Consider the following 21,686-nt stretch of genomic DNA (forward strand, 5'->3'; position numbering starts at 1 on the left):
TTTTTGAGACAGTATCTCACTCTGCCACCCAGGCTTGGAGTGCAGTGCTGTGATCACTGATCACCGCAACCTCAACCGCCCAGGGCTCAGGTGACTGCCACTTCAGCCTCCCAAGTAACTGGGACGACGTGTGTGCACACCCAGTCTGGCTAATTTTTGTATTTTTTGTAGAGACAGGGTTTTGCTATGGTGCAAGGTTGAAACAGGGTGGTCTCGAACTCCCGGGCTCAAGTGATCTGCCTATCTTGGCTTCCCAAAGTGCTGGGATTATAGGTATAAACCACCATACCCAGCCCCATATTTTATTTTTAAATTTTCAATCACGATAAACGAACGAAGTAAAGATTATACAACAACATTCTTTAATCACAATATAGGAAAACTAACAATAAAAAACCCAAACAACAAAAGTCTTTACCTCTTAGAAATTAAGATATTCTTTTCTAAACAACTTGGTTCAACTAAAAAATATAAATAAAAAATGTAGAACATTGAAAAATAATCGTAACAAAAACTTTGTGTAATAGAAACTATAAGAAATAGCTAATACAGCCTTAAATAAACAACAGAATGAAACAAAATCAAATTAAACATTCAACTCAAGAAGTTTGAAAAAGACAACAAAATCAATGAAAAGAAAGCACACAAAAATTCACAAAGATATCTGATGAAATTAATGAGTTGGAAAACAGAAACAGCAACTGGTAAAATCAAAAGTTTGTCCTTTCATATAAATAATAACTGAGATAAACTGAAAGCTAATGGAAACAGGAAAAAGTGAGAAAGTATACATATAAAAATTAGAAACAAGGGGCAAATCGGCACAAAAACAAAGTAAATTAAAAGGCAAGAGAGTACTTTGCTTAAGTCTCTGCAAACAAATTGAAAAATTTAATGAAGAAAGACAAATTTCTAGGAAAATGTAATTTACTTATTAGAACCCCAGAAAAGGTTGAAACTATTAAATGACCAGTTTTTATGGAACACAGAAAGTTATCAAAGAGCTTTCCCTTGGAAAAACATCCAGAGAAATCTACCTTGCCCTTAAAATGCAGGTAATTCCACTGCAATTTAAACTGTTCCAGCTCATAGAAAAGCAACAATCACAAGCATCACAAATTCTGGCAAATAATGCACAAAAACAAAACTTTGGATCAACTTCACTTACAGATGTTGAGGGAAAATCCTAAGTTAAATATCAGCCAGAAGAGTTCCACAGCACATTAAAATAATGAGATAACATGATCAAAGGGAGTTTATTCCAGGCAGGCAAAAGAGTGGTTCAATAGGAGGAGAAAAGTCATATGACCATCTCCACCTAAGCTGAAAAGGCATTTGAAAAAAATCAACATTCATTCTTGATAAAGACATCCAAAAATGGAAAATAAAATAGAAACTCTAGAAATAGATCTAAGTATACAGATGTCCATAGTGTATGCTAAAGGCGACATCTCTAGTCAGAGATGAATAATAAATGGTGTTGAGGCCATCACTGAAGCAGTGGCATCTGAGTCTTTATTTATAACTATTATTTACATTTTATGTATATGTTTTATACATATGTATGACCCATTCAAAATAAAATAATATACAATGGTGACAATTCTGCTTTAACAGGCTAAAGGGCTTTTTGGCCATTACAAAGCTTCCTTTATTTATGAATAAATGGGCTTGTTATCCAATACACAAGCAACTCCTACAGTCAGTAAGAAACATACAGGAAATCCAATGGGAAAATAAGCAAGACACACAAAAAGGCAATTCATAGAAGGCTATTAAGTCTATAAAGAAATCTTTGTCCTCACCATTAATCAGATAAATTAGAACCACACAGGAATTCTGGCTTATCTGCCTGGCAAAAACTAGGAAGGTGAAAAACAGCAAGTGCTGATGAAGGATGTGAAGAAACGAGTTTCAAGAGGGCAGGGACATTGTCAGCATGCTCTTCCTTGAATCCCCAGGAGAACTGATTTTTGCACTTGTGGATGCCAGTGTGTCCACACCTCCCTGGGTCTGTCTTCTTGGTTGGTCGCCCTCTGAACTGATTCCGGGCTTGGGCATGACTTGTTTGGCTGCTGGGAAAACAACAAATATAATTCAATTAGAGATTTGTAATGTTTGTGCTTTAAGGCTTGTCCTCTCATGCTGCTCTTTGGACCCTGAGACTGCCATATGAAGAAGCCCAGACAAGCCTCCTGGACGATGAGAGACCCCATGGTGCAGAGACGAGCTGTTTCAGCTGAGGCCCCAGTGATATGATGGAGCCAGCTCCCCACTGACCTGGAGGCTGATGTGTGGGAGAGAGCGCCCAGCTGACTAAGATAAAAAGTGCTTAATCGTATTTTGCTGAATGAACAAATCTGTGATTTAAAGCAAAGTGGAACAGAAAAATTGCCCAGCTACAGAGATCTCAACTATTGAGGACAAAGGTTTGCAACCACTAAAAAAATTCAAAGACCATCCTATGGATTTGGAAGAGCCACTGGCTTCCACAAATGCAAGTTTGTTCATTCAGCGCACATAGTTGTCATTGGAGCAGTGGTACACGTACCATAACTCTGCGTGATGAATCAACATTGTATCAACCTGTGACCACTATGTATCAACATGTGACCATTGGGAAGGAGATTTAATAATCATTCAGATGCATAAATTCTGGTGTTTAAAGAAATGCAAATCTAGCTCATTGCTTAAGATTAGTAGGAAAATCCATAAACTGGGTTTGAAATGTTATTAGTTCTGTGACCTTAGGCTCACTAGCCTCTGAGTGTCTCACTCAGAATGGAGATAATAATACCTGCCTTCACCAGGCGTGGTGGCTCATGCCTGTAATTATCAGCACTTTGGGAGACTGAGGCGGGTGGATCACCTGAGGTCAGGAGTTTGAGACCAGCCTGGCCAACATGGTGAAACTCTGTCTCTACTAAAAATACAAAAAATTAGCTGGGCATGGTGGTGCGTGCCTGGAATCCCAGCTACTCAGGAGGCTGAGTCAAGAGAATTACTTGAACCTGGAGGCAGAGGTTGCAATGAGCCAAGATCGCGCCACTACACTTCAGCCTGGGCAATAAGAGTGAAACTACATCTCAAAAACAAAAAACAAAACAAAACCTGCCTTGACAACTCATAGCTTTGTTCTGAGAATTTTATAAGACAGTGGAGTGAGTGCGATTTGTAAAGTGAGAAGCTACACCGAATAATGGAGAGGCTGATGCACTGAAAGTTTTGCCTGATCCATTTTATGTACCTTTTACCCACTGGCACCTCATGCCTCATTCCACAACCCAGGGAATGTATGTTGGCTTTACCCTTTATTTAATTTTCCCTGAGGCCATGCCGAGCTCCTTGGGACCTAGTAGGCCTTTGAAAAGCTTCTGTTTTTATTCATTGTAACTGTCAGAGGCAGCCATGTAGAAACTAACCCTGTTACAGAATGTCTTCTAATTTGGTAAGGAGCTTAAATGACGTGAAGGGGGGAATAATGAATAGAGCAACTGGTGAGCAAAATTAAATTTCTTGCTCAGGCCCCTGGCTGGCTCTGGTGAACATTCACGTAACCGAAGTGTTCGTGCTAGGAAGGTCTCTTGTGATTAACGGAATATTGAAGAATATTTATTTCATAAAAGAGATGACATTGTAATAAATGGTCCCAGGCCTGCACTCCCTTTGGACAGAAATGCTCCGTTAGGCAGAGCCCTTGGAGAGATTCACTGTTTGGTGGTGATATATCAAAAGCTGTCTCTTTATTAAAACTCCATACTGAGGTTGTTCTATGTGCAAAATTAGTTGGTTTAACTGTTCAGTGTTTTTATCTGTGCTAGTGTTTTTATCACCAAAGCATAGGTCATGCTGTCTACCGTCTCACCCAGAGAAGGAGACCGTTTGGCAACATGACTGCTGGTTTCATCTAGCCTCAGTTTAATAATCCCAGTAACGGGAGGCAGAGGCTGTGCTTCCAAAGGCACTCCTTTGGTAATTGTTTAAACAAAGCACCCATGTTTGTTCTTGTTTTTTTCTAATTCTGTCCTCTGTGGCATGACAGAATATGTTTCCTTTCTCTCCGTGGCTCAAATGTAGGGTTTTCGGAAGAGCAGACATCCTTCGTGTTTCTATTCCTCCCTCTGACCACTGCTTTTCCCTTTCTTTTCTGCTCCCCCGATGGCAGTTGCAAATCCTAATGATCCAACCGTATTTTTGCTTCCTCAAGTTCCGCACCCTTGCCAACTCTCTCCTCAGGCTTCTCCCATGATTATTACCTAAGTTGGAAAAAGGTGGTATCTTTAGCGCCACAGTTTAAATAATATTTCCACTTACCATTTCTACAAGTTTCTCTAGGGTCTTCAAACTTTGGCCAGTGTATTTAAGATGTATATTGAATAGATTCTGGTATTTTTCAAGAAGTGATAAATGATAATTATTTACATTTTTTAATTATTAAAACTGACAATACATCAGTAGGATTCTAAGTAGACCAGCTAAAGGAGATCATATTAGCCTTTAAAGTATCTTAGCCTTGGTGGGCAGAGTCTTTGTGTCCTCCATGCTTCCTTCACCACAGTGCCTGACACATAGTAGGTGCTCAATTAATGTTGAATGAATATGTGAAAAAATCAGGCAAAAATTTCTACATATGTACTTGTATTTATGAGGACATGAACAATTCTGTAAACATCTTGAATGCAGTAGGAATTTATTGGGATGATAAGAAGGCAGCAGGACCTGGTTAGCATCTGCAGGAAGGACCTCTTGATGAGATGAGTTTAGTTCCATCACATGTAACCACTTAGGTACATTAGAGGTAGAGCTAAGAGGAATGTGATATGGTTTGAACCTGTGTCCACACCCAAATCTCATTTTGAATTATAATTCCCACATGTTGAGGGTGGAAGGTGATTGGATCATGGGGGTGGTTTCCTCCATGCTGCTCTCGTGATGGTGAGGGAATTCTCGCGAGGGCTGATGGTTTTAGAAGTGTTTGGCAGTTTCTCCTTTACTCACTTTCTCTTGCTGCCTTGTGAAGAAGGTGTCTGCTTTCCCTTCTGCCGTGATAAGTTTCCCAAGGCTTTCCAGAGGCTTTCCCAGCAATGCAGAACTGTGAGTCAATTAAACCGCTTTTTTTTTTTATAAATTACCTAGTCTTAGGTCGTATACTTTATAGCAGTGTGAAAACAGACTAATACAGACCCTGAACTGGATGTTTTTTCCTTAGGTGTGTCTGCCAATGAAGAGAAATTTTAAAAACTGTTAGAAATGAAAATGTGTGTGTGTGTTTTTAGATCCCAATTATACAATATGCCACAGGGCAGAGACTGTGCTTTGCAATGATTTCTCTGAAGAAGAGCTGGAGTCCATTTCTCTTCATTACGAACCCCTTCTCCACTCCTTTTGAGATCTCTGATTCTCTGTGGCCAATGCCTCTGTCATCTTTGCCTTATTCTACTAACATGGCTGTGTTGAATAAAACCTTCCCTCCTTGAGTGTGCTAATCATTGGAGAAATCAGTGGGAGTGTGAATAATGGAAGGAAATAGAACAGCCAGAGTGGTGGAGCACTCCCTAAATCAACGGCTCCAAATCTTCTGGATTTCTTGAACTAATAACAAATGCAAACATTTTGTACTTTGTCAAGTAATGATATTAAATTTTTTTTCAAATTAACACCTTCATTCATCATTATTTCATAAAGAATTGGAACATTTCTGGAGTTGTTAGTGCAAGACATAATTATTTTAACAAAGGCCAATTCTTTAAACAGAATAAAGTTAGCTTTATATCACTTTTTAAAAAAATTTCACCACAGCAACATTTTGGCATAGACCAGAAAGGATAGGGTAACCACTTCCACGCTGAGCTGGATGGCTGGGAGGCATAGCAGTGGCAGGAGGGCTGCCCCAGCCCTGGGTCCTGGGGCTCACAGGACATCACTTGGCTGGATCTGGCTAGTCAGGTGGTGACCAGGCTAATAGGAATTTGTACATATTTGCAGATTTGATGAAATTTACAACACTTCTCTTGGGTAATGACTTTCCAATCAGAGTTGTCATCACAATGACCCTACTAAGGGCAGGTAAAAATCAGATAAAAATTTTTCGGCCTGAAGAAATAGTTACGACTTCACAGTTCAATTGGTGGGAGAATTCTGTGGTCATCTCTGTAAGGCTGTAGTTTTGTACCAAATTTAAATCGTCCCTTTCAAAATATTCCATTATTGGTATTTTATTTTTCTGCTTGTGAGGAAGATCAAGTTTTAAGTGTAAGATTTGTGGTTTTAAACAATAGAAACCAACTTATGTTAAATGTTGAAACCAATAAATGTTAAACAATAGAAACCAACTTATGTTATTTAAATGTCCTTAGATAGATAAGGACATTTAAATAACCCTTTTTTTTGAGACAAGATCTCACTCTCTCAGGCTGGGGTGCAGTGGTATGATCTTGGCTCACTACAGCCTCAACCTCCTGGGCTTAACTGATATTCTTGCCTCAGGCTCCAGAGTAGCTGGAACTACAGGCTTGCTCCACAATGTCCAGCTAATTTTTGTATTTTGTAGAGACGGAGTTTCACCATGTTCCCAGGCTAGCATTCCCTGGGCTTAAGTGATCTGCCCACCTTGGGCTCCCAAAGTGCTGGGATTATAAGGATGAGCCACTGTGCCCAGCCAAAATAATTATTTTTAACTGACAAGAATTGTGTTACGATGTACATGATGTATTGATATATGTATACATTGTGGGATGTCTAAATCATGCTAAGTAACATATACATTTCCTCACATCATTTTTTTTTTCTGTGTGTGTAGTGAGAACACCTAAAATCTACGCTCTTAGCAATTTCAAATATATAGCACATTGCTATTAACCATAGTGACCACATTGTACAATAATCTCTTGAACTTATTTCTCTCACTTAACTGAAATTTTGTATCCTTTGACAAACATCTCCAGTACCCCACTCCTCAGGAGCTTCATAATCACCATCCTACTCTCTCCTTCTAGGAGTTTGACTATTTTCAGAGTCCACATATAAGTGAGAGCCTTGTCTTTCTGTGCACGGCTTATTCCACTTAGCGTAATATCCTCCTGGTTCATCCATGTTGTTGCCAGTGACAGGACTTTCTTCTTTTTAAGGGCTGCATAGTATTCCACTGTGTATATATACCACATTTTCTTTATCCTTTCATCCATCGATGGACAGTTTGATTCCATGTTCTGGCTATTGTGAATAATGCTGCAATGAATGTAGGGGCACAGATGTTTCTTCAACATATTGGTTTCATTTCTTGTGACTGTATACTTAGTAGTAGGATTGCTGGATAATATGGTAGATTTTCACCTTCTTGCAGCAATGCCACAGTTTTCCTCAAGTGGCTATACTTAGTGACTATTAATTTACACTCTCACCAACAGTGTGTAGGGGTTCTCTTTTCTCCACATCCTTGCTAACATTTAAACCTTTCATCTTTTTGATAACAGCCATTCTACCAGGTGTGAGCTGATATCTCACAGTGGTTTTAATTTACATAATTAGAGATGATCATTTTTTTCATATACTTCTTGGGCATCTGTATATCTTCTTTTGAGAAATGTCTATTCATGATTTTTGCCTATTGTTTTATTCATTTCTTTAAGCAACACATATTTGTTGAGAGCAGACCAAGTGCAGATATCTTTCCAGGTGCTGGAGATTTAGGACTGAATGAGACAAATTTCCTGCTCTCCTGGTACCTGCCTTTGAGTATGTGCAGAAAGATACTAACCTAAATATACATAAAGTGTGTAATATAGTAAATGGTGACAAGTGCTATGGAGAAAAAGAGAGCAGAGGGGAGGGCTGTGGTGGGCATGGACACAGGGCCTCCTGATGTGGGGACATGGGTGGGCAGGGTGAGAAGCCTACCCTCTTGGCCTCTTGGCCTCTGAGGCTGGTGCACCAGAATCTATGCATGTTATACCCCATCCACTTGCTTGGCAGGAGTAGAATGCAGGGTGATTTTCCTGTGAATGGTATAGGTAGCTTGATGGGGATAGCGTTTAATCTATAAATTACTTTGGCCATTACAGTATGGCCGTTTTCACCATATTGATTATTCCTAACCATGAGCATGGAATATTTTTCCATCCGTTTGTGCCCTCTCTTGTTTCCTTGAGCAGTGGTTTGTAGTTGTCCCATTTTTTTACATTTTTTGTAGAGATGGGGTTTCACCATATTGCCTAGGCTGGTCTTGAATTCCTGGCTCAAGTGACCTGCCCACCTTGGCCTTCCAAAAGGCTGGGATTATAGATGTGAACCACTGCACCCAGCCTCTTTGTCCATTTTTAAGTTTGTTGTTTTTGTGCTCTTGAGTTTTTTGAGTTCCGTATATGTTTTGTATATTAGCTCCTTGTTAGATATAGAATTTGCAGATATTTTCTGTCATTGATAAGGTTTTGTTGAAGGACATTGGCTAGGGCTCAAAAAGGACAGGAAGTCCAAAGAGCCAGACTAGGGAAAAGGCAGGAATGCAGGGGGCCTAGGCATGTAGGACCATAGCCAAAATCACACCCTAGAACCAGTTGCTGAAGATTCTGTTGCCAACAGCACCACAGCCAGGCTCCCAGGGTACTGTATTTGGCTGCTGCCTCTCCCAGAATGAATCTTTCCTGTCTTGCTTCTTTGTGTTATCAGATTAAGAGTTAAAGATAAGGGCAGTTAAACTCGCTAAAATCACACACAGGTTGGCATTAGAGTTCAGGGGTAGAGAACTCACTAAATTGTAAAAATAGAGAAGGCAAGTATTTGGGCTTGAGGCTCATAGAAATCTCTTGAATGCCAGAAATATGGGAATAGGCATCCCAAAAGGTAAATATCTACATATGACCACAGAATAAGACTATGCTTGGACGGTATGCCCAGATACTTAGGGTGCAAGTCCCCCTGCTGCTTATTTGCAAGAAATCAAGCCCTTTGCTATGATCTTTAATCCACTGCTCCCTGGAAATCCCCAGGGCATCTGTCCCTACTCCTCAGACCTTTCTTCTTGTTTCTTACCCCTCTGCCTATGGTCTGGCTCTGGGGTCTTCCGTCCTTCTTCAAAAGGGACTTTTCCTTCTTACCTCTCACAAGGAGAGGTGAGATGAGGTTGCAAAACTGAAAAGATTTTGCTGATATTTGATACTAATCAAAGTGATTATAATTGAGAAAATCTAAATGCATCTCAAACATGGTAGCTGTTTGAATGAAGCCTCATCCATAGGCTATTATCTATGACTCTGTCCTTAAGCCTGAACTGCTGATCATTGCCACTGTGTCTTCACCTACTTTGCTTTGAGCTTGTTTCTCCTTCTTTCCTAAAAGGAAATAATCTGTGAGATGAAACTTGGCCAACAGAGAATAACAATCTAGTGCATATATAGAAATTGATAATTTGTAGATTCTCTTCCATGTTTCTTACAACACAACTTATATAGTACTTAGGTAGTCCTATAAATAAGACTGTTCTCCAGTTTTAAGGATGAGAAAACCGATGCACAAAGGGATTAGTAGATTGTAACAAAATCACACAGCTAGTAAATGGAAGAATACAGGATTTGAACTTGGACAGTATATCCCCACCATCTGAGGGGATAACCACTAAACTATGCTTGTTCTTCTAAAGATTCTCATCACAACAACCAGCCAGCAGCTCTGTAACAATCTCTGTTTTAGAATAAGATCTCTGCTTTATCCAAGATTTTTCACATAACCAAAAGTTTATTCAAATGATTTTTTTTTTTTCAAATCATAGGAGCAGTTTGTCTTCAAAGTATAATTTAAGTCTTCTTCACCAAAGAAGCAGAAAACCACTTGCAGACTTAAAAATAACAACTTCCTTGGCTGGATACAGTGGCTCACACCTGTAATTCCAGCACTTTGGGAGGTTGAGATGGGCAGATTGCCTGAGGCCAGGAGTTTGAGACCAGCCTGGCCAACATGGTGAAACCCCATCTCTACTAAAAATACAAAAATTAGCTGGGCTTGGTGGCATATGCATATAATCCCAGCTACTTGGGAGGCTGAGGCAGGACAATCACTTGAATCCAGGAGGCGGAGGTTGCAGTGAGCTGAGACCTCACCACCGCACTGCAGCCTGGGTGACAGAGGGAGAGTTATCTTAAGATAAGGTAAGATATAGCTTCCCCTACCTTCAAACCAACAATGCTTCACCCTACCCCCAGCCAATCAGAGTCAAATCACCCTGAAATATAAAGTAGGCCTTTCTCAAAATGTTAAGTGCAAAGATCTAGAAGATGGACAGCAGCTCTCAGGCAGTAATAAGTCAAGAAATAAATAAGACATGGCTTATTTCATAAATTAAAAAAATTTTTTTGAAGGACAAAATTTTATGTCCCTGATGTTTTTGTTTTGCGGGTAGTACTGATTGCTGGAAGTTTTATGCTAAAGCCCATTCGTGAGCTTGCATGAAAATAGTGCCTGCTTTACTGATTCACTGCACTCACATACAAATATATGCATGCCATTTATCAATCTGAAATAACTGCTGCCTTTTGAGTGTGGCTTGTAGCTCCATCATCAAAGTACTGCTAGCAAAACAGGCTTTGAGCTATATGAAAAAAATTAGGGAATCTGGATGGGAAAATTTCTCTTTTAATCCTTTTATCTTTATTCTTTGGTTAATAAACACTGAGTTTCACGTGAGGCTGTTTAAGATTCACCAATCTGTTTAAATTTTGAGAACAGGCACTTACGTTAGTTTTAAAAAGCTCTTCTTTCTTAGATGGGCTCCTCGGATCGGCTCTTGCTTTTAGTGGTCCTGGCCTCTTTGAAATCGTTTGATCGTTTTAATGTTCAAGTGGACCTGCAAATGAAAGGATTTCAGAGGGGACAGTGGCTTCTCATTAATCCCACACAGCATCAATCCCATCTCAACCGTCAGAGACAATCACAGAGGGAGCCTGGCGTAAAGAGGGGAAATGAACACACCACTCACACTTGATAAAGATCTGTATGAACTGTATAAAAAATGTGCTAGACACCATGGTGACAACACTGACAATATAGTGGCAAAAAAAAACAAACAGATGAGAAGTGAAGGAGACTGTCACCCTTTAGTAATTGGGAGCAGAGCCCTTAACCTTTGTGGTCATGTACATATTTGTCCCAAGATATTAAGGTTGAAAGTTACTATTATGGCATTTTCATAGCTCTTGGGATTTGCTTTATGAAGAGGCACTGAGTCTAATTCTGTGTTTGAAGTTGGGCTCAGTATATCATTAGTGTTCAATAAATGTTTGCAATTACTGTAGTATTTGGAGGACTGTGAAGCTGGTGGAGGCTGGCAGGATACCCAGCTAGTCCTCTGGTTCTGTGCTGCTAGGTTCTGTCTGGGAGGAGCAGGAATAGAACTGGGAGCTTTGAAATACCTCTGTTCATGAGCCGTGAGGATCTGTTCAGCACTAGTCCAACAGATTGTCAGGGCTCCTGGATATCCTGCTTATTGTATCACTTTGTTAGAGCCAAGTCCTCTCCTTCCTTCTCAGCACCTCTTAGATTTTTTTTTTGTTGTTGTTATTTATTCATCCTGTTTGTATTCATTTCAACAAATATTTAGTGGGTGTGTTTTCTAAACCAGACTACCATTCCTGGGAGTTGACCATTCAGTGATAAAGAAACAGACATACTTGCCATATTCATGGAGCTCACATTTTCTCCTGTAGATGCTACCCATGCCTTGGAATCAAGTCATGCTGAATAGTATTCAACCCTGGATAACTGTCTCATATTTGGATATGTTAATAGAGGTCATTTAGAACAGAACAGGATTACCTACAGATCTTTAAATCTTAGATAGCTAGTAGACAATGTAAATGAAGAACCCAAGATGTCAGATTTAAGGAGGTAAAAAATATCCCTTTTGGCTTGTCTTCACCTCACTTTCAAGTTTATCAAAGATGAGGCAGAGGATAATTACAAGATGATTTCCCTGGCTGATACATCTATATACCAATAATGCTATCTCCTGCAGCTTTCAAGCCTTGGAGATGGGGTGGGGGTGTAGCAGAAACTCCAGAAAATTTAGAAGTTAAGACTTCCTTACTGACCAGAATCTTGCCAGTTTGAGAAAAATAGTTTAAAGAATTATTGACAACCCCCAGGCACAACACTATATATATTTCGTTTTCTTTAACTTTTATTTTAAGGTTAGGGGTACATGTGTAGGATGTGTGTTACATGGGTAAATGTGTGTCATGGTGGTTTGCTGCACAGATCATCCCATCGCCTAGGTATTAAGCCCAGCATCTATTAGCTATTCTTTCTGATGCTCCCACCCCCAACAGGCCCCAGTGTGTGTTGCTTGCCTTGCATTCTGTCCATGTGTTCTCATGATTCAGCTCCCACTTACAAGTAAGAACATGCAATGTTTGGTTTTCTGTTCCTGTGTTAGTTTGCTGGGATAATAGTTTCCAACTCCGTCCACGTCCCTGCAAAGGACATAATCTTGTTATTTTTTATGACTGTGTAGTATTCCATGAAGTATATGTACCACTTTTTAAAATCTAGTCTATTGATGGGCATTTGGGTTGAGCCCATGTCTTTGCTATTGTGAATCAGCTGCAATGAACATACACCTGCATGTTTCTTTACAAGAAGATGATTTATATTCCTTTGTGTGTATACCTGGTGATGGGATTTCTGGGTCAAATGGTATTTCTGGCTCCAGGTCTTTGAGGAATTGCCACACTATCTTCCACAACAGTTGAACTAATTCACACTCTCACCAACAGTGTAAAAGCATTCCTTTTTCTCTGCAACCTTGTCAGCATCTGCCGTTCTTTGAGTTTTTCATAATTGCCATTCTGACTGTGTGAGATAGTATTCATTGTGGTTTTGATTTCCATTTCTCAATGATCAGTGATGTTACACATTTTTTCATCTGTTTCCTGGACAGATGTATGTCTTCTTTTGAGACGTGTCTGTTCATGTCCTTTGTAGACTTTTTAATGGGGTTGTTTTTTCTTATAAATTTGTTTCAGTTCCTTACAGATGCTGGATGTTAGACCTTTGTTGGATGGATAGATTGCAAAAATTTCTCACATTCTGTAGGTTGTCTGTTCATCCTGATAATAATTTCTCTTGCTGTGCAGAAGCTCCCTAGTTTAATTAGATCTCATTTGTCAATTTTTGCTTTTGTTGCCATTGCTTTTGCTGTTTTCATCATGAAATCTTTGCCTGTGCCCACGTCCTGGATGGTATTGCCAAAATTTTCTTCTAAGGCTTTTATAGTTTTGGGATTTACATTTAAGTCTTTAATTCATCTTGAGTTAATTTTTGTGTATGGTGTAAGGAAGGGGTCCAGTTTCAATTTTCTGCCTATGGCCAGCCAGCTCTCCCAGCACCATTTATTTAATAGAGAGTCCTTTCTTCACTGTTTGTTTCTGTCAGGTTTGTTGAAGATCAGGTGGTTATAAGTATGTGGTCTTATTTCTGAGTTCTCTGTTCTGTTCCATTCATCTATATGTCTGTTTTGGTACCAGCACCATGCTCTTTTGGCTGCTGTAGACTTATAGTATAGTTTGAAGTCAGATAGCATGGTGCCTCCAGCTTTGTTCTTTTTGCTTAGGATTGTCTTAGTTATTCAGGCTCTGTTTTGGGTTCCATATGAATTTTAAAATAGTTTTTTCTAATTCTATGAAGAATGTCAATGGTAGTTTAATGGGAATAGCATTGAATCTATAAATTACTTTGGGCAGTCTGGCCATTTTCATGATATCGATTCTTCCTATCCATGAGCATGGAATATTTCTTTATTTGTTTGTGTCACCTCCAATTTCTTTGAGAAGTGATTTGTAGTTCTCCTTGAAGAGGTCCTTCATTTCCCACATTAGCTGTATTCCTAAGTATTTTATTCTTTTTGTAGCAATGGCACAACACTATGTTAAGAAACAATACCTGCTGTGGCCCATCTGATGGACAAAGCCCAAGTGGGCTGAAAGAACCACTTTGCTGGTTGCCAATGAAATGTCTGCATTTTGCCATTCCAGTATGTGAAAGAACCGCCCCAAATATCTCCTAGCAGATAAAGGAGCAGAGAGGAACATTAGGGGAAAGTTTTCCACAGGCCTGGGGAGGTATTCCATTACCTGTCTCAGTCATTCCCAGGGGGAAGCTCTTCTCTTAGATAACCCTCTGTTCAATCTCTTCATCCACTAGAGTAAGTCCTAATGTCATGTCTTGGAATGAGATCAATCCAGACATGGATTCTCCTTCTTTGGGGAGGAGGTGGGTAAGAATAAGAAGGCAGGAGCCTTGAGCTTTCCCTAGAGGCCAAGTGAATGAAGTCATCTAAACTAACAAGGGGTAAGGATAATTACTGAATTTTACTACCATTTCTGTAAAGTCCTCACATGGTTTAGTCCAGTGATTTCAAAACTGTAGAATGCAACCTATTTGTGGGGTCATAAAATCAATTTTAGTGAGTCACTGCTTGCAATAAAAAATAAAGTGGAAAATGTAAAATACTGGGTCAAGATGAAAAAAAATAAATCTTTCCTCACTGGTTGTGAAAAATATTTGAAAAGCACAGCTGTGATCTATGTGGGTAACTGATAACAGTGATAGACATCATGCAGGAGTTAGAGTGGGTGAAATAAGTCTGGTTGGTGCTTCCTTTTCTCTTTCTTCTAAGTATAAATGCTATTTGGCCATCTGCAGAGCTATTTAATTTGTTATTGACGAAGAGGAAATGGAACCTTTCTCATGCTGTTTGACTGGAACCAATATTTCCAGCTTGGCCATTATCTAGAATCATTTCCACTTGACTTGCTTCCATTATGTTGATAACCTTGAAGAAAACTTCCACCAGCCATAGTCAAGTACCCTATTGAATCTCCCAAAAAAACTACTGGCATGACACATTGACAGCAGCATGGGTTTTGTCAGGGATGAAAAACAAAATCCAAAACGAACCCCACCCCTTGCACTATCTTTGTACTAGCTGATTTACGTTTTAGGTTCATAAAAACTGCATCATAAAATACGTGGTCCCTGCCTTTGGAAGGACCAGCTTACTCCCTGCCTTTGACACTTACTCTTTAAAAGTGTCAAATTAGAGTTTAGAAACATTGAAAGAATTATATGAATCACAGTTTATTAAAACTGTTAAGTCAAGTTTTGCCTAAAACTGCCTCCTTAGATATTTTAAGTTCACTCTAAAGGTTTCTTTGTACATTATGAACTATAGCAAGTGGGAGTATAAACAGACAATAGCCTACACTTGTGCCAATCCCTAAGTTTTGGCCAATCAGATGTAGCCAACTGTTTGGAGTGTATTCAAATAAGGCAAACGACAGCTGTAACCAATCCAGCTGTTTCTGTACCTCATTTGTGTTTTCTGTGCATCACTTTCCTTTTTCTATACATAAATTTTTGAGAGGAGTTTTGCTCTGTCCCAGGCTAGAGTGCAGTGACACGCTCTCGGCTCACTGCAACCTCTTCCTCCCAGGTTCAGGTGATTTTCCTGCCTCAGCCTTCTGAATAGCTGGGATTATAGGTATGTACAACCACACCCGGCTAATTTTTGTATTTTTAGTAAAGATGGGTTTTCTCCATATTGGCCAGGCTGGTCTTGAACTTCTGACCTCGTGATCTGCTGACCTTTCTCCCAAAGTGCTGGGATTATAGGCGTGAGCCACCACATCCAGCCTCTGTTCATAAATCTTCCACTACATGGCTGCGCTGGAGTCTCCAAGCCTATCTGGCTCAGAAGGCTGCCCAATTGGCCAATTGCTCATTGCTCGGTTAAACGCCTTTAAATTTAATTTGGCTGAAGTTTTTCTTTTATTAAAACAATTGCTGGCATAATTTATTTCTAGTTCTGCTTTTATCATTCTTACTGTCTTGTACAGATGAAGAAACTGGGATCCTGGTGGAATGAGTGAAGCAGGGGAGGGAGATGCGGAAGGACTGGGGCCCTGTTGGAGCACTGTCTTTGGCTGATGAAAGTGGAGAAGGTGACAGAAAGCCTCACTCTGTGGCTAGAGACAGAGGCAATAGGGCTAGTGTAATGGGCTGCCTGGCAGAAAACTCAGAAGGACCACAGGCACTGAATATAGATACTACCAGTGTTTTTATGTTTCTGACATTTCATTGTTTTCTAGTAAAAATACTTTCCTAAATAGGTAGAATACTCCCTCAAAGCACTTTCACATTGTTCCTCTGCAGTGGTTGATATCAGTTTTAGTGCCAATCAGACTTACAAGACACAATAAGCTTTAATCTAATACTACATTTTTTTTGTAGTATAGAGGGGTGGAAGGAAGGAGATACAGCTGCAGGGCACCTTCAGTTCTTTGGGAGGCCCAGCAGCTATAAGGTACACACCGTCTCTTTAGTCCCCTTGCCTGCACGGCATGTGAGTATGTTGCAGATGACTCCCCACCTTTATTTTATACACTGTGCACACACAAGCCCAAGGCCTGCATGCCAGCTCACAGATCCATTCCCCTGGATCAGGGCTCGCATAGCAAACACAACAATCATAGGATAAATGCTACACTGATCCTAACTCTGCAACTTCCAAAAAAAACAATACTCTGAGAAGAGAGACTGGAGGTCATTTTCCCAGGCAGGCTTGGCCAGCCCCCTGGTGTTAACTCTTTCCTCACTTGCTGGAAACCAGGGACTGCAGTGTAAAAGAGCTGGGTCATTTTGTGAAAAATATCATTTGTTACCTGGAAATCTCTGCTTTTCTGGATTGTCAGGTTAGCTGACCTAGGGCCTCATAACTTATTTTTAGAATCTGCAGAATGTCAGGAGATATTTGATGTTTGTTCCAGTCCACAACTTGCTGTAGTTTGGCATTCAGGATTGCCTGCTAGGGTAAGAGCAGTGCCTGTGAGGAACGGGTAAAGGCTGGAGGCGGGGAGTGCCTGGGCCAAGGCAGGCATCTTCCCAGTCCCCTCGGCAGCAGTGAAATGGACCATCCCTGCAGACACGGGACCTGTTAAGGGCATAGCAGCCCTGGACTGGCTATGACAGAATCAGAGATTGAGCAGCACCAAATGGTATTCTACTGTGTTTGGTAGAGTATCTTTCATAGGGGCTCTGTAGTGACTCCCTGACTGGAGGAAAGGAGTGTAGATTAAGGGCGATGATGAGTTTATTCTTGCAGCTGCCAAAAAAAAAAAAAATCTGGACTCCGTAGAAGAAAGCAAATGGCCAGGGAAAAAGGAATTCTTGGAATAAGGAGGAAGGAAGAATCAGAACTATTTAGGTGGCTGCAAAGACATGGGATGAAGTGGGAGGAAATTGACAGGGACTCCTATGAAAGACTTACTGACAAGTTACCAGAGGTTGGGAGAAATCTAATCTAGCACCAGCAGTGGCCACCACTAAGAAATTCTGCTAGATCTATTGCTTTATCCAAGTCTATGTAAGCCCAGTGGGCCAGGCTGGTGGCTCAGGCCTGTAATTCTAGCACTTTGGGAGGCTAAGGTGGGTGGATAACAGGGTGAGGAGGTAGAGACCAACCTGGCTAACATGGTGAAACCCTGTCTCTATTAAAAACACAAAAAATTATCTGCACGTGGTGGCACGTGCTTGTAATACCAGCTACTTGGGAGGCTGAGGTCAGTGAATACCTTGAACCTGGGAGGAAGAGGTTGCAGTGAGCTGAGATAGCGCCACTGCACTCCAGCCTGGGTGCCTGGGTGACAAAGTGAGGCTCCATCTCAGGAAAAAAAAAAAAAAAAAGGGAGAAAGAAATGTAAGCTCATTGATGCCAAAAGGCAATGAGGATGCAAAGTGCCGGCCCAGGTATTAAATTTACTCCTCTGTTAAAGCAGTTAAACCCAAAGCAGGTTGACTCGAAGGCCAAGATCTCCCTACCTAACCTCCAGCAGGGGATCTGAAGCCGTATGCTCTGGATAGAATTGAATAGCCAGGGGCTGGAGAATGAAGCTCTTTAAGTTTCCTGGAGTTTGATGCACTGTTTTGTAATGCATGCTGGAGAGAGGCGATATTAAGGGACCAAGAGTAAAGCTTGAGGGGCATTCCAATGTCATCGTAGCAGGTGCCAAAGTCACAGGAAGAGTTCATAAAAACAAAGAAAAATGGGCAAAACTTGCTGTTGTGGTGTCGCCTTTACCTGGGTGTAAGTGGAATGGTTGTGTTGGGTGAGTCAAGTCATGTAGCAAAATATAGGACACAGCGTGCACCAACTCTTTATGTCATAAGTAAACAGTGTCTATTATGTGATACCGAGACAGCAGGCATATTTCTTTGTCTTTCCCAAATATCTCTCCTATTGTTCTACTGAGTCCAGAAATTTCATTTCCAGATACTCATTCCTTTGGTGTCTAGAACAGAGTCTCACTCTTAAAAACAGTTCAGTAAATACTTCTGTTAAACAATGGAATATTAACAGTTTGCCAAATAATGCTGGATGCTACCATCAATCATTTACAGTTTAAAGTAAATGTCTGTATTGGAAATAATTTATGCCTATAAGCGGTAAAATACCCAGCTAGTAATATAAGTAATAATAATAACTAATATTTATTGATCATTTAACTACAGTTTAAGAAATGTATTGTGTTTACATGTATTAACTTATTTGTCACAACCTTGTAAGTATTATTATTAACATTTTTAAATATGAAGAAATGGGCACCAAGAGGTTGAATAATTTGCTTAAGCTCACACAGCAGGTAAATTGCAGAGCCAGAATTCAAGTAGCTTATGTAGTAGAGACTGTTATTTCACATGAGAAATATAGAAAGTGGTGAATCTATGGTTGGCTCGTTCAGGAGCTTTACCATGCCAGGCACTGGGTTGGTGTCTCTAATATGCTCTTGATTCTTTTCTGGCTCACCAAATAGCTGCTGTTAATTCCAAGCATCACATCCCAACACAATTATGTCCCAAGGAGGTGTTGGGGGGGATGTTGGAAAGAAGGTATCAATAAAGAAAAGATTTGGTTGGGTAGATAGTTCATTTAACAAATGCTCCCAGCTTTATGCCTGTTAAAAATAAGGCTGGCTATGACTATAGTTAGCAGCCTAACTGCATGGATATTAAACCTCAATATGCAATACAAAGGTAGAAGAGAGTCCAGGCAGGAATGCAGAGGCTCTTGACATATCACTTTACAGAGTACTCTCACAGCAGCTATTTCCTATAGTCATTTATGTGTCTGGTCTCTCGTGCCAGGCTGTACACTTCTTCCCATTTATTTATTTTATTGCATTTTCGGTTTTGGGGTACATGTGAAGAACATGCAAAATTGTTGCATAGGTACACACGTGGCAGTGTGATCTGCTGCCTTCCTCCCCATCATCTACATCTGGCATTCCTCCCCTTGCTATCTCTCCCCAGCTCCCCACCCCCACTGTCCCTCCCCTATTTCCCCCCAACTGACCCCATTTTGTAGTGCTCCCCTCCCCGTGTCCATGTGTTCTCATTGTTCAACACCCGCCTATGAGTGAGAACATGTGGTGTTTGATCTTCTGCTTTTCTGTCATATGTTTGTTGTCCACATAAATGTCGTCTTTTGAGAAGTGTCTGTTCATATCCTTTGCCCACTTTTTGATGCGGTTGTTGTTTTTTTCTTGTAAATTTGTTTAAGTTCCTTGTAGATTCTGGATATTAGCCCTTTGTCAGATGGGTAGATTGCAAAAATTTTCTCCCATTCTGTAGGTTGCCTATTTACTCTGATGATAGTTTCTTTTGCTGTGCAGAAGCTCTTTAATTTAATTAGATCCCATTTGTCTATTTTGGCTTTTGTTGCCATTGCTTTTTGTGTTTTACTCATGAAGTCTTTGTCCATGCCTATATCCTGAATGATATGGCCTAGGTTTTCTTCTAGGATTTTTATGGTGTTAGGTATTATGTTTAAACCTTTAATCCATCTTAAGTTAATTTTTATATAAGGTGTAAGGAAGGGGTCTAGTTTCAGCTTTCTGTACATGGTTAACCAGTTTTCCCAATGCTATTTATGAAATAGAAAATCCTTTCCCCATTGTTTGTTCAAAATATTTTAAAATGGATAGAAAAATTTTTATCTTGTTAAAAAAAAAAAAAAAAAAAAAAAAAAAAAAAAAAAAAAAAAAAAAAAAAAAAAACCCAAAACAAAACCCCACCCAAACCATTATCTTTTTAAACTCAGGGACTATTGCTTAAAAATACCTACAGAATTCTACTACTTAACCATGAAAAGGAACAAAATAATGACATTTCTAGCAACTTGGATGGAGTTGGAGACAATTATACTAAGTAAAGTAACTCAGGAATAGAAAACTAATTATTGTATGTTCCCATTTATAAGAGGAGCTAAACTATGAAGACACAAAGGCATAAGAAAAATACAATGGACTTTGGGGACCCTGGGGGGAAGGTTGGGAGGAAGAATAAAAGACTACACATTGAGTACAGTGTACATTGCTGGGGTGACAGGTGCACCAAAATCTCAGAAGTCACTACTAAAAAATGTATCCATGCAAACAAAACCACCTGTTCCCCTAAGACTATTGAAATAAAATAAAAAATAAAATAAAATTTCATAGAACTCTTCAAAGGCTCTTTATTATGGTACATAGTATGGGAGCTTCTCAAAAAAATGAAAATCGAACAGAGGTTGGTTAACAGGTACAAAATTTTACACTAGCTAGAAATGAGCTCGGGTGTTCTTCAGCACTGAAGGGTGAATATGGTTAACTATAATTTATTGTGTATTTTCTATTTTTTTACTTTTTTAATTGCATTTTAGGTTTTGGGGTACATGTGAAGAACATGCAAGATTGTTGCATAGGTACACACATGGCAGTGTGATTTGCTGCATTCCTCCCCTTCACCTATATCTGGCATTTCTCCCCATGCTATCTCTACCCACCTCCCCACCCCCCCATCCCTCCCCCATTTTCCTCCAACAGACCCCACTGTGTAGTGCTCCCCTCCCTGTGTCCATGTGTTCTCATTCTTCAACACCCGCCTATGAGTGAGAACATGTGGTGTTTGATCTTCTGCTCTTGTGTCAGTTTGCTGAGAATGATGGTTTCCAGGTTCACCCATGTCCCTACAAAGGACCCAAACTCATCGTTTTTGATGGCTGCATAATATCCCATGGTGTATATGTACCACATATTCCCTATCCAGTCTATCATCGATGGGCATTTGGGTTGGTTCCAGGTCTTTGCTATTGTAAACAGTGCTGCAATGAACATTCGTGTGCACATGTCCTTACAGTAGAATGATTTATAATCCTTTGGATATATACCCAGTAATGAGATTGCTGGGTCAAATGGAATTTCTATTTCTAGGTCCTTAAGGAATCGCCACACTGTCTTCCACATTGGTTGAACTAATTTACACTCCCACCAACAGTGTAAAAGTGTTCCTATTCCTTCACATCCTCTCCAGTATCTGTTGTCTCCAGATTTTTTAATGATTGCCATTCTAACTGGCATGAGATAGTATCTCAATGTAGCTTTGATTTGCATTTCCCTAATGACCAGTGATGATGAGCATTTTTTCATGTTTGTTGGCCTCATGTATGTCTTCTTTTGTAAAGTTTCTGTTCATACCCTTTGCCCACTTTTGAACAGGCTTATTAGTTTTTTTTCTTGTAAATCTGTTTTAGTTCTTTGTAAATTCTGGATATCAGCCCTTTGTCAGATGGGTAGACTGCAAAAATGTTTTCCCATTCTGTTGGTTGC

At 39.9% G+C, this 21,686-nt stretch overlaps 1 long non-coding RNA gene across 4 annotated transcripts in view; it reads right to left on the reverse strand.

Moving 5' to 3' along the window:
• The window catches only part of LOC108305612, a 27,578-nt gene extending 24,799 nt beyond the window's left edge, over window positions 1-2,779 (reverse strand). For 2 of the 4 annotated variants that reach the window (XR_001825814.2, XR_005200479.1), the window contains exon 1: window positions 1,169-2,776. This is a non-coding gene — a long non-coding RNA (uncharacterized LOC108305612). Of the gene's footprint in view, window positions 1-1,168 lie in introns of all 4 variants that reach the window. The other 2 variants (XR_005200480.1, XR_005200481.1) reach the window with 2 other exon arrangements.
• Window positions 2,780-21,686: the final 18,907 nt, after the last annotated feature.

Source organism: Cebus imitator, unplaced genomic scaffold, assembly GCF_001604975.1.
Source record: "Cebus imitator isolate Cc_AM_T3 unplaced genomic scaffold, Cebus_imitator-1.0 Scaffold2, whole genome shotgun sequence".
NCBI lineage: Eukaryota > Metazoa > Chordata > Mammalia > Primates > Cebidae > Cebus > Cebus imitator.